At 43.9% G+C, this 13,703-nt stretch overlaps 1 protein-coding gene across 3 annotated transcripts in view; it reads right to left on the bottom strand.

Annotated features, from left to right (window-relative positions):
- Positions 1-13,703, bottom strand: part of PTPRG (protein tyrosine phosphatase receptor type G) — a 675,258-nt gene that overhangs the window by 212,176 nt on the left and 449,379 nt on the right. The gene's annotated exons all lie outside the window — the stretch shown is intronic.

Genomic DNA, 13,703 nt, shown 5'->3' with positions numbered 1-13,703 from the left:
AAAGCCTAAGCGACCATTATGACCAAACAATAGGAACAACCAGTCGCTATGATGTGCACTGACCACCAGAGGGCAGACACTCAATGCAGGAACTGCCCCCTGGTGGTCAGTGCGCTCCCACAGCCAACCTCCTGCAGCCCCTCCCCCCAGCTGGCCGGCCCCAATCGTCTGATCAGGACTGGGTGAGACACCCCGATTGGCCCCAATTACCAGGCCGGCTGAGAAACCCCACCTGTGCACAAATTCATACACCGGGCCTCTAGTGCTAAATAATAACCTTATATTAATTACAGCTTTAAATTTTGCAACACAGTAAAAGCATGGACTCAATTCCACTAATACTTGAAACATAATTGGGCCTTAATTACAGTATTAGCCACAATAGCAATGTATGATATGAGTGTATCATTTCAGAACAACCAGAAACAGGAGAGCTTCATCTACCTGGGCAACTCCTACTCATCTTTCAGGACTCAAACTAAGTATCAGCTGCTCTGTGAAGCATCCCCTGGGCAATGAGCTATCACTCCCATGACCTAAACCCCAGAGGCAGGGACTACTTTCTGCTCCCGATATCGGCTGCTATTCAGCCTTAATGACTCGTCTGTGACCCTGGTTGGCAGCACCCAGGCCTCTCCTGAGTGGGCACTGGCTAGTTAGAGCCACAAAGCCTGCCACATGCTGCCGTGCGCTCAGTATGTGAAGGAATAATGCAGTTTGTTAAGACGATTAAATGTGATTTTTAAAAGGCATAAACATACTAGGAATTCTCATTTCCATAAAATTGAAATAATTCAAATGTCCCAAAGAGACGGTGATCAGGCTGCTGCCTAGACCTTCACTGTTAATGTTGCCTCTTCCTCCTGACAGTCTTCTCTGGAGACCAGGTGAAGTCAAGAGACACCAGAGGAAGCAGGACTCTCCTGATTCTGTTCTCTCCATTAAATTACCTGGGCCCCCACTACTGTGAGCAAACAGCAAGCTAATCAAATCAACCGATCCTCACCAACAGTCTGCAGACACTGAGATCTTCACAAGCTACACTGAACTGGTGCCATGCACATTAAAGGCCAATTGCACAGCGAAAAGACCAAATGGAGGGATACAGCCATAATCTGAAATAGTGGCCAACAATGAACACTTCAAATACTATTGAAGGCCTTCCAGAAGATTCAGTAGATAGACAGGACTTCTCCCTGGCTCAGAGCTACTGAAGTTATAGAGATTTGAGTTACCCAAGAACAGGCAGAAGAGGACCAAAGTCAGAAGAGCAGTAACTGTGGGGTGAAGCTGACAGGGAAGGGGAACAAGGGAGATGTCAGGAGTGATGGAAACGTGGCACATCTTACAGGAACGTGGCTCCGTGGGTGCGCGCATGTAAAATCTATTAAGCTGTACACTTACAACTTGAAACTTCACTACAGGTATGTTATACCTCAATGCAAAGCTTTAAAAACTCAGTGCTGTATCAACAGCTGGCTCCACAGAGCTAGCAAGACAAATTATCTAACACCGGTCTGAGCCTCCTGGCCTTTCAGAAGCCCCGAGGGTGAGGGAGAACACAGGGGTGTCTATATTTTCGTTTACATTTAGATGAGAAGGAACCTCAGAACAGAGACAGTTCCCGGGAGACACAGCGACACCTCTGATCCCAACATGGCAGCTGTGGACCCGATGTCATGCTTATCTTTTGCACAGCAAACAGATTCATGCCTTCAGAATATTAAGCAACAGCTAGAGAAGTTTCAAATATATACACGCAAGCAGTGAAATTCAAAATACAGGTAATCGCTTACAAATTACTGATTTCCTTTAGAGAGCAATTACATTTATAAATATGGATACGGTCTATATTAAACCAAGAAAAATGACACTCAAGTAGGTGTCAAGTTTGATGTATCCTTAGAACCAATTTTTTGAAGCCAGAGAAAGCACACTAATACCTCCTTCTGTCAAATGCTATTGGAACTGGAAATGCACATGGATTTAAGAGATCCTGATCTAAAGAATAGTTTAAAATTAATGAGCTTCCTGGCCACCCTGGGTATCTCCCTATGTGCTATCAACAAAACAATATGTAAATCTGACAGGGTGAAGGCAACTTACGAAGGTGTAAATACAGGTGAGGTATCTTCCTTCTGGCTTAAACCTAACACTAAATGACACTTTATTTCTTCTTCTCCTCTTTTGTCCTTTAAAATTTTTTAAATATGTTTTTATTGATTTCAAAGAGAGGAAGGGAGAGTAAGAGAGATAGAAACATCAACGATGAGATAGAATCATTGATCGACTGCCTCCTAACGCCACACCAGTTAGGCTGTTTTGTCTTTTGAAAATCAAGCAATAAGGAAATGAAAGGCAAACCAAATATACCATAATGAGAGGCCCAATGCACAAAATTCGTGCAAGAGTAGACTTTCCTTCCCTCGGCTGCTGGCACCGGCCTCCCTCTGGAACCCAGGACCTGGCTTCACCCTGGCCTCCAGCAGATACCCGGGACCCGGGCTTCCCTCAGAGCCCTGGCTTCCTCAGGAAGGTCATCAGGTCTAATTAGCATATTACGCTTTTATTATTATATCTGCGGGAGCCAGAGTTCCAAAGCTTGCCCATGTCTTCTTTTGCAGAGAAGCGGTCTCTATTTTTTCAGATCATGTGCCTTTGTGTGTGCATGCATTCCCACTGCTTTTATTTAATGATAAATTATATATTTGGATTGCAGTATTAAAATAACACAATATGTGTTTCTAAAGTATACAAAAGTAGAAATAAAAAATGGATGCAGTGAGGGGAAAGATAAACATTATTTTAAAATAGCATGCTGTCTTTACCATTTGATAATAATTTACAAAATATATTTCAGGTGAGTTTGATGGTTAATGACAAGGGACTTAAAAGCACACAACAAAATTATCTTGATCATTTATAATTTTCGTGTCAGAACTGATTAGATCCTCATTAATTTTTACCCATAAGGTGGCTGACACAGGTATGTTGATTTAAGTCTTTGTCTATTTTGGGAGCAGTGGCTTAATTAAAACATAATATTAACACATACACTCTTATTGAGGCACCCATAAAATGCAACTGATTGCAATATGCTGAAAGCTACTGAATGCCATGTAACTTGGCATTCCCATCCTCTCTACTGGATACTCGCACAGAAGACATGTGACCTTCTGGCACACAGACCAGGTGAGGGTGCCAGCTGTCACGTATCTACCAAATATTAATGATGCTTTCTTAACTGACAAAACATAAAAGTAACATTCTAACAAACACTCTTCCCTGACCCCAATGGTTCAATGTTATGCAACCCATTCTGGAGAATAATTTTATCACAGATCAGAAACCCCCTGGGGTAGTTTAAAGTAAATACAGATTCCTTGGCCCAAGATCGGAAATTCCAATAGGTCCAGAGTGGGCCCTTGAATCTGAAGAGTTTCACATGATCATCCCACACCAGGTGCTTCGTGCCCCAGCTTTGAGGAATTTCACCTGGGCTGGCAGGTATGACAGACATCAGAGGCACATGACCAGTAGGAAGGCGCCTGCTCCCAGTCAGAGCACAGGGGTTCCTCAACTGACTGCACGTCAGGGTCTGGGCTCCCAGAAATCCTGATCAAGTCGGTCCACAGCAGCGGAGCCCACAAATTCCATGGCACCCAGTAGGACCTAGTAACCTGCTGCCGCTCCAGTTCAACCTGGAATCCATTTGGAGTGGGACTGTTGCTACTTTCTTTCTTTTTTAAAATACATTTTTATTGATTTCAGAGAGAAATGGAGAGGGGGAGAGAGAGAGAAACATCAATGATGAGAGAGAGTCATCGATCATCTGCCTCCTGCATGCCCCACCCTGGGGATCGAGCCAGTAATCTGGGCACATGCCCTGACCAGGAATCGAACCCTGACCTCTTGTTCATAGGTCAATGCTCAACCACTGAGCCACGCTGACTGGGCTCGGTTGCTATTTTCTCTGTCTGGCTCCTGGGTGACAATAAATACTTAGTTGCTGGATTAAGGGGACCAATGGAACGAAGGGCAGCTGCTGTGGAGTCAGGAGCCTGGAGGGGAGCCCCAGTCCTGCCCAAGCACTCTACCTGCCACCCATCGGCCTCTACCACTGCCTATGGGACACCCGGGACACCTGTGGGTTTGACCGCCCACCTCGGAAACCAAATCCCAGTTTTCTTTGGATAACAACTCCTTCCCCATCCTTGGAAGAAAAGCTTCCTGTGAAGCCTTGGGCTACGGGGATGGAAATGTGATCCATTCAGACCCAGTAGCAATTAAGGGGTGATTTTCCAGGGGACCCGGGAGGATGGAGGCTGAAGGTACAGGAGGGAACCCCGAAGACAGGCTGCTTCAGAAAGAGGAGCCAGGCCAAGGAGAGGGGTCCAGATAACTTGTGTTTATTACCACAAATCAGTCCTACCCCTGGACTTTTCAGATCTGAACCACTAAATTTGCACTTTGTTCTTAAGTTAGATGGAGACAGAGTCTGTAGTTCCCAATCAAAACAGCATGACACACCTGTGCAAGCCACCTGCTCCTCCCTTTCCTTCTGTGAAACCCAAGGCCGCCGGGCTGTCCAGCAAAACCTGTCAGGCCTGTATTTCTTATATAATCTACATACGTCAAGAGCCTCTATATACTGTTTTTTTCATATGATAGATTTACTGTTTTACCTCTTTTTTTAAACAGTTTCCCTATTTAGATATTATCCTTTTTCTGATACTGTTGACATTCACTAAAACCTCAACAAGCTTAATTTTTCCAATCAATTGACAGCTTCAAAAAAACTCCTTGGTGTCACTTTAAGCAGATATTCAATTATTTCTAATATTTCCCCAAATTAACACAATATTTTTTATGTTTTTCAGGGTCCAGGAGAAACAACTCCATAGAAAGTCACATGAAAATTACTCCCTAAGACCCTTTTACTTCAACTAACAAATACTGGCTTTCCTCAGAGTTTCTCTGAACAGCTCAGATACATTCCTTCGCTGCTCTCAATTCCCTCTGACTTACCATGTAGGCTGACGGCTGCGGAATTCACAAAATGTTCTCGTGTACATTCCCCAGAAGTTTTCCCATCAAATGTTGTGATACTCAAAACCTATGCAAGTTCAAGAACACATTACCTCCCAGCATCTTCTGGGACTTATCTAGGCGTTCCACTCCAGTAGATGGTTTTAATGGGCACAAAACAATGAAAATCCTACACATCACTTGGAAAGCTACTGAGGAAAGAAACAGCCGATTATACGAAACAGCGATCATCTTCAAAGTCAACTTCCATTATACACGCACTTCCATGTCAATGTACCAAAGGGGAGAGACCTTTTTACCACACTGGGACTTCGATAATTACTTCGGAACAAACACCTCATTGATTTACTGCATTTGGAAATGGAGAAATTCTATAACCCAGGACTCATTTTCAAATGAGGCTCGCATAACCTGGGGAAAAACCTTAAAATGGCACATTGTCAGGCTCTCAGATGGGCAGGTAACAGCCTGAGCACCGAGTTAGCCGCAGGTACAAAGGGGAACAATGAGAGAATTTTCTTTTCCCCAGATTCTGTTGTTTTTTTTTAAAACTACTTTTTTTAGGCTCTTCACCTTCTCACTCACTTTCAAGGTTATCAACTTCAAATTCGTGTTAGAGGCATTTCTCCTGTTTGATATTTCCTCATTCACCTCACCTCACAAAATATTCAGTTGCACATTGTATCCCCTTTGAAAAGGCCGGAGAGAAACGGGCAGCAGGCCACTGGTTCACGCTTATCTCAAACTTCCTTTGCTCAGAGCCTTTAATTAAATGAAAGCTATGTGCCGTCATGGGATCTATCTTTGAATTATATATACCCTCCAGCTCTATCCCTTGCAGGAGGGGAAAAAGAACACATTCGCCCACATTCACCTTTGCAGATCAGGTGAAATGTGATGACACAGCAATTATGTCATGTGAGTAACTGGCATGACTCTAGAGCAGCGGTTCTCAACCTGTGGGTCGAGACCCCTTTGGGGGTCGAACGACCCTTTCACAGGGGTCACCTAAGACCATCGGAAAACACATATATAATTACATATTGTTTTTGTGATTCATCACTATGCTTTAATTATGTTCAATTTGTAACAATGAAATTGGGGGTCACCACAACATGAGGAACTGTATTAAAGGGTCGCGGCATTAGGAAGGTTGAGAACCACTGCTCTAGAGGGAGAATTAAACCACACCATTTTCCTTCCATTTCAGTCTACAAACATTTTTATAAAAGGCTGTCCTTCCCACTGGTAACGCCACCGTGTTTTCCTACGTCTCCACTTTCTGAGATGTGATTAACAGCTATCCCATCTAACAGACAGGAGGACTTACTTGCCACCTTCTCATCTACAAGGAGCAATCTCAAGACCTGCATCTTGGGAGAAATAAGGGTGTCCTCTAGACCAGCGGTTGCCAACGGGTGGTCCGCGGACCACTGCTGGTCTGTGAGGTCCGAAAGGTTGGCGACCGCTGCTCTAGACGGTTTTGTTCCTCTCACCGGCACTCCCTGAGAACCAAAGGCAAGCAGCAGAGACGATATAAAATGCCAAACAAGTAGGTTATAAAATCCATTACCCGCTTGAACCTGGTTAGCTTTTTTTTGGCGTGTGTGTAGATACTGTCTCACGTGGGTGTGTTTGCTCTCATCCTGTGTAATCTCGAATTGCCTTCTTTTCTTTAAAAAACTTTAGAGCAGGCTTTCTATCATCAGCATGTAAATTCACCCTTTTTCTCCATAAAACAGCACTATTATGTTAACATGTTACATTAAATATGAAATGCTCAGAGGTGGCTTGCGGAGGTAAATGGTCTTCCTTTCAGCAGGCTTCTAAGAAAAGCAAGCTTAGCTGCTCAATATGAAATACAGTAATTAGTGGAGTGTCAGGTCACTAATGCACATGTGAAAAAATACGAGTGAAATTAGCCTTGTATCCCACTGTTTTAAGTGCAGACTGGAGCTAAAAAACTGTGCTGGCGTTTTTGCATTCATGTAAATCTAAACCTGAAATCCACTTTTACAAGGTGGTGGGGGGATTGGAGGGGTCAGGAAGAGAGAAAAGCTTACTGCATCTATGAACACAAAGGCCTCTGGGTGATTTCCATCTAGGATGGAGTGGTCAGCATTGTAGAGAGGAGGAAATGCCTATTCCCGAGGGGGACAGCTAGCGAGTGGGGTCGCAAAGTCTCCTATAAAACTGGAACTTCATGCAAGCCAAACTGCGAGCAAGGCATTCAGGGAAACTATTTAAAAAACAGGAAGTTGGGCATGTGAACCAAGGGATCCAAATATTCCCTCCATTCTCGAAGCTACTTCTAAATCAGCACGGGGCAATTATGTACTAGTAGAAGTACCTGGGGTCCTGTCAGGCAGCATATTTTAAACAGAAGGAGTATGATTTAAGTTTGAGATAAAGCTTGCAAATCCAACAGAAATGGGTTCTACTTCTGAGCTCTATTTGTGACTGTGGCACTTAACACACATGGGCAAATAACCCTGTCCAACCCACTTACAGCATCCGTAATATGGGATGGTAATAATACCCACTTAGCACATTTATGAGAATTAAATGACATAATGTTCATAATTAGCTCAGCACATAATCTTGCACCCAGGTAAGTGCCCAATAAATTATTAGCATTTTAAAAAATCCTCACCTGAGGATATTTTGCCATTGATTTTTAGAGAGAGTGGAAGAGAGAGGGGAAGACAGAAATAATGATGTAATAGAAACACACCGATTGGCTGCCTCCTGCATGAACCCCAATCAGGGCCCTGGCAGGGGAGGAGCCTGCAATAGAGGTACTTGTCCTTGACCGGAATCAAACCCGGGACCCTTTGGTCCGTAGACCAACACTATCCACTCAGCCAAACCAGCTAGAGCAATTTTTAGCATATTTTCCCGATGCATTCAGCAGGTCTAAAACATCTTTTAAGGGAGGGTCAAAACAATCTAGATAAATAAACATCTACCACTAAACTTAAGGGTAATTTTCCCAAAAGATTTTTTAAAAATATTTTTCCTTTGAAGGAAGTCATACAAAGACTAGTTCATGAGAAAAATGTGACTAGTTCAGGCAAGAATTTTGAAAGTCTGATTTTAAAAAAATCAGCACAATAATGGGAAGAGAAAGAAAGTTCCCCAGGCTGAATGTGAAGAAAGACTTGAACTTAAATTGAAGGTAGCTAATAGGTTTAATCTAGCATTGAAAGCTGCCTATTGGTGGTGGCTGCTTGGCTCCAATCTATGAAGGATTAGGAAATCCCATCAGTCTCAGAGGAGAGGATTCTGTAATCAATTAGTGAGGTCTAGCATGGGCCCAGGAAGTGCATTCATATGGTGCTTGTTATTCCTTCGGTACATACTGCTGTCATTCTCCTAAGGAAAGAAATGGTCAATGGCAGGTGGACAATCACATGGAAGGGACAAGAGCAGTAGAAACCCGGCAGGGCCTATCCCCATGTGCACCTTCCCAGCATGGATGTGGCAGGGTGGATGAGAGCACACAAGGATGTCCTTTGGGGGAGACCACCGGGTGTCACCAGCCATCAGCCAATGTAGGTCTTGCTCCAATTCCACTCTTACCTAACAGGTTATAACTGGCCTTCTGCAGGTTTACAGAGGGGAGAGGGTGCTGATGAGGTCACTGGAGCATCCCACAGTTGACAGCTATGGCCTTCAATAACCTGGAGGGGTGAATGCTGCTTGATGGTAATGGTCTCCTGTGGGAGAGTGAGGGGGCAACCACATCTAGGAGAGCACTGTCCTTGAGATGCACCGGCTGAGTGATTACTCAGCATCTGGCCCTACGGCTTGGTCTTGTTAAAACTCAGTCTCATTTCAAAAACTCTCTTTATGAATCAATGCACTGCTTGCATAAATACAGGTAGAGTTTGAAAACCATTTTTAATGGAAGACCACCAGGCCTGGGGGAGGGAGGAGCGCAGAACCATGACTGACAGAGGCCTCGGCCTACTAAGACAAGACCGAGCATATTTCATTCACGGTAATGACTGGAGAATGATGGCAAGCGCTGAGTGACGGGTCCTACGCCACACGTATTAAGGCGTTGTAACTCATTACGAAGGGCACTGACGTGTACAGGAAACAAGAGCTTCCAGGGTAAGGCAATCTACTTACGTGTGCAATGTGTATGCTGCTGATTTGTAGAGCTTTAAATCTAAATGCTGGACAAAATGAGGTTGGACTCCACATAATTCATGTCATTGGAAGAATTTTTTTAAAAAAGAAAAAGTCCAGCGAGCAAAAAATGCATCCGTTTTCTGTTTCTTGGCTAAGGGCTGTACAGCTAACTCAACACCAGCTTTGGAGCCTCCAAGTGGGTAAATTTAAATTTCCTTCAGATAAATGTTTTCCCAACTGAGAAAATGCTATTTTTAATGAAACCAAATAGCCTTAATTGGTTGTGATGGGAAGTAAACGCAGAGATAAACACTGCATAAATAATTCAAGGCTCCCCATCTGGGGAAACTTCTTCCTGAATTGGATAAGGAATATTCCCCGACCAAAGGCAGAGTTTGCATCATTTGAATAGCAACAAGGAATCTAAGCTAACACCCAAGCACACAGCCAAGAGCCAAGGTAGCATTCCGAGGCAACTCCTGTGAGCTCACCACATGGCTCCTTTCGTCTGGAAACGCCCCTCCCCCATTCTTGCAAAGAAAAAACAAGTTCAATCACTCACCCTGGTCACACTCCTTTATCCTCTCTTCTACAATGGCATTCAATGTAAAATAATCATGACGTTCAGGATTGATTAAAAGGATGAGTAAGAAATGGTCCCAAGTTTCCAGGCCATATATAATAAAATGCATTAAATATTAAGGGCCATAATAAACATGCAGGAATAAGTAAATAAAAATACAGAGGGTAATTAATTAATCCAATGGGTGAAGAGGGAAAGCTTAATAGAAGGGTTGACATATCTACGATTAGAAGGATATTAACAATGATGATAATTTGGCTGCATAATATATGTTACTGATTCTCTTTTTTATTAATAACCACAGCTAAGATTTCAGGAATATTTACTGTCACCCTGAACTAATTGCTTTAAATACAATAGTCATTTAATCTTACAATAATCTCAAAAGCTAAGCATCACTATTAACTCAAATTTAAAGACAGGCAAAAAGTGCACAGGGAGGTTATGTGACTTGCTCAATTTTGCACAGCTAGTAAGGCGCAAAGCTGAGGAGCCACATTCATAATTAGATGCTGGCCATTCTGCCTCTGAAAATGGCAAGCATCTGAAATGTGGCCATAGAATAAAAAGGTTCCAGAGAGAGATTCGAAGAAAGGTAAGAGGGGCTCATGGCCAGGTAAGAGGGTACTGGCTCCATTATCACAGGGAACAAAATTATTCTCCTAATGCCTTACCCAAGAAAACGGAAAATTTCCACCCTCACCTTCCATGTTGCCTCTAGCTTTTTGTACATGCAACTGTCTGCACTGAGCCACGACAATTTGTGGAAAGGCTGCCCTGTGTTCTAACGGCCTCTGATGGAGATTTCAGAACTTTATTTCACTGACAATTTTACACTCTCTTTCTTGCATTTTCTTCCTGAGTAAATTACACCACACTTGGGCAGGGGGTGGGTCTTTTACTTTTTTGAAACCTATGAGAAGCTATCCTTATCCCAATAGTAAAACCGGCAGAACTTTAGGGAAAAAATTGTGCCGTGACTAAAGCTCATTTTTCTACACCTCAATCAGGACGCCCTAAGTTCTAAATGTATAATGTAGTGCCCTGTTTGACTGAATTTTCAACACAGGGCCAAAAAAGACCTTTTAAAACAGAGGACAGTTTCTTTAAAAAGAGGACAATGCCCTTTAAAAATCAAACCAAACCCCTTTCTCTCACTGTTGTCTTTACTCTCTGGTGCAAAGGGTTCTAAGTGATGGCCTAGGGAACAATTCTAATTGCATTATCCCAGGGCAGATAAAAAAAATTCTTTAATAAAGTAAATACCGCCACATTAATATCATTCTGAAGTAGGCAGAAAAGTCATTTGGTGATAAATGCATGTTGATTTGAAAATCAAATAAACAATATTGTGTTTTGGAAGACAGGATGATGGAGGTATGTATACCTATAGACTTGATTCTACAAAATAAATATTGAAGCCTTATGAAAAGACCTATTGGGCTTCCTTGTATTTGTTGATGCAATTTCATGAGGTCAAATTAAACAGAATAGGGAAAAGAGTTTTGCCTTCCTTTATGGAAGCCTTCTCTCTGTGAACAATAAAAATTTCAAACTGATGAACTCATCACCGCACCTAGCCTAACAACCTCCGTGACACAAGTCACTCAACGACAACAAGGTGCACCCTAAAGAGTGCTTTCTATATGGAAGTTTATTTTTACGACAAGGTGGTTAATTTTATGTAAGTAAAGGATTTGACCCTTTTAAGAGGTAGGTCAAAGGGTAAAAAGGTCACACCCCTAACTCCTTATCCTGTCATCCTGACGTGGTTCTGATGTGCAAATATGACATGAATTCATTCAAGCAAGGCTACTAATATTTACAGAGCACCTATCCTGTGCCAAAGCATGTGGCTGAGGTGGAGCATAAAGGGATGGACATCTCCAGGAAGAGTTCGAATCTCTGGAAGCTCATGGTCTCAAGAGAAAGACAGAAGAAAACAAGCCCTGCCCCCACAGTGTGGCTAGGAAAGGGTCAGGGGCTCAGGCAAGGGGAAGCTGCCAGGATTACCCCTAGCACTAGGCACCGAGTGGGAAGTCGGAGGTCTCAAGGCTTCTAGCACAAAGCAATTAGGATGACACCCAGAGGATAATTAACAATCAAGACTGGCCATGTTCTGTGGGGGAGTAGAAGGAAGAAAGTTTCAGGCAAAGAAACATCATGCTTCAGGACATTATATAGAAAGAGACCAGAAAGGCTAAATGTAGGAAGGGCTCCAGCACAAGGACATACTGTAGAAATCATGTCTTTAAAACATGGACAGTGAACCAGCCTGGGACTTGTGCTGAAGGCAAATGATCATGGGATCCGACCCTCCAAGTCCAGGTTTATCCACACCAGTCCCTGGGCCCGGCTTGGAGAGGCCGTGTTCGTGCTGGAGACACTGTTCGCACCTCAGCCTCCACACTGGAGGGGAAGCTGCAGCCCAAATCGGCCCATCTCCGGGTTGACCTCAAATCCTGGGAGGCCCGAAGTAACTGGCGGCCAGCCGTGCCCGACTCCCAGTGACCCTGAGAGGCAGCACACTCAGCAGGCCAGAGCTAGGGCAGGTCCAGTTCCGACCTAGGCTCCCCATTTCCCGGGGTAAAGCTTTGGGTAAACGAAAGCCTGTCCTTCTGAGAGGGATGATGATGATGCCGAATTAAGAAGAGGCTCTGAAGGTGAAATGAGATAACGCAGGCTAAGTACTTAGCACTGTGCCACTGACATGGTAACAGTCAACTCCAGGGAAGGACCACCCTCATATTCACCAGCATCACCAAAACCACCACTATCACCAAAGTCATCATCATCAAAATTGTTATCACTACCACCACAGCTATCACCATCACCATCACCATCACCACCACCATCACCATCACCACCACCATTCTCTCCTTTCAGTCACAACCATCACCATAGCACCCATCACCACCGGCATCATATCTGGGCACAAAGGTCCAGTGGAAGGGTTTGCAGGCAGAAATCAGAAGTTCCTTGCAGCTCACCACTTTCATCCAAGAGAATCTCTCAGAATTTCAGATGGGAGGGAATACAGGCCAAAAGGTGGTTTCTAAACACAGTGGTAGAAACCTGAATATTCCAAGTAAGGAGGAGTAGGTTTTACCTACAGGGCAAGACTTTGGAGAGTTTCCCTGTATTACAAAGGGGAAGCTCTCCAAAAACATCCTCCATCCCTTGTTAATTTCGGGCGGAGAGTCCTGTATGTTTCTCGAGTTCATGAATGGCATCATCTCAACCTCTGACACCAACCCACTCACACTTGGGGAATATGCTGGCATTCTTGGAGTGCCAGAAGAGAAGAAACGACATTCTGTGTTCTTGATTTATCAAACGTGGCATCCAAAGAGGCTTCTAGGTCGCCCAGTCAACCCTTCTCTGAAGCATTGCTGCAAGAAATTAACTGCTACTCAACTGCACACACACAATAAAGACAGCGAGTACTTAATGAATATTCAAGATCGGTGAGTGCTGAGCAGAAAGCGCCAACATGCTGCAGCTCATTTAATACTCAAAACCAACACAGGAATGAGATGTCACTATCCACACTTTACAGGAAGAGGTGAACACACTGAGAGGTTAAGTGTCTTGACTCAGGCTTAGCCAAAAGGACAGAGCCAGGCTTGGTCTGTCCAGCATCATCCCCTCCGCCTCATCTCTGCATCCGTCTCCTACATCCTGGCAACCCCAGCGCTTGCCTAAGGAGACCTCCCAATCAAAGTGCAAAATGACTGAAACTAGTAAATGTACAGAGCGCCCCCCGCCTCCACCACTGCAGCGGCCTGAATGAAGTACTCCCAGAACAGAAGTCAATGTGTGTACCAGACTCCACCTGACGTCACTGAGCAAGGCCTGAATGGCTGTACTTCCCTACCCTATGTTCCATTTTAAAACTCTACTCAGGAGAACCACGTGCAACTACGAATAA

This window comes from Myotis yumanensis, unplaced genomic scaffold (genome assembly GCF_028538775.1).
Source record: "Myotis yumanensis isolate MYYU_CA2020_CCGP unplaced genomic scaffold, mMyoYum1.0.hap1 SCAF_14, whole genome shotgun sequence".
Classification (NCBI taxonomy): domain Eukaryota; kingdom Metazoa; phylum Chordata; class Mammalia; order Chiroptera; family Vespertilionidae; genus Myotis; species Myotis yumanensis.
The sequence above is the reverse complement of the archived record's forward strand: the minus strand, read 5'-3'. Positions and strand labels throughout refer to the sequence as shown.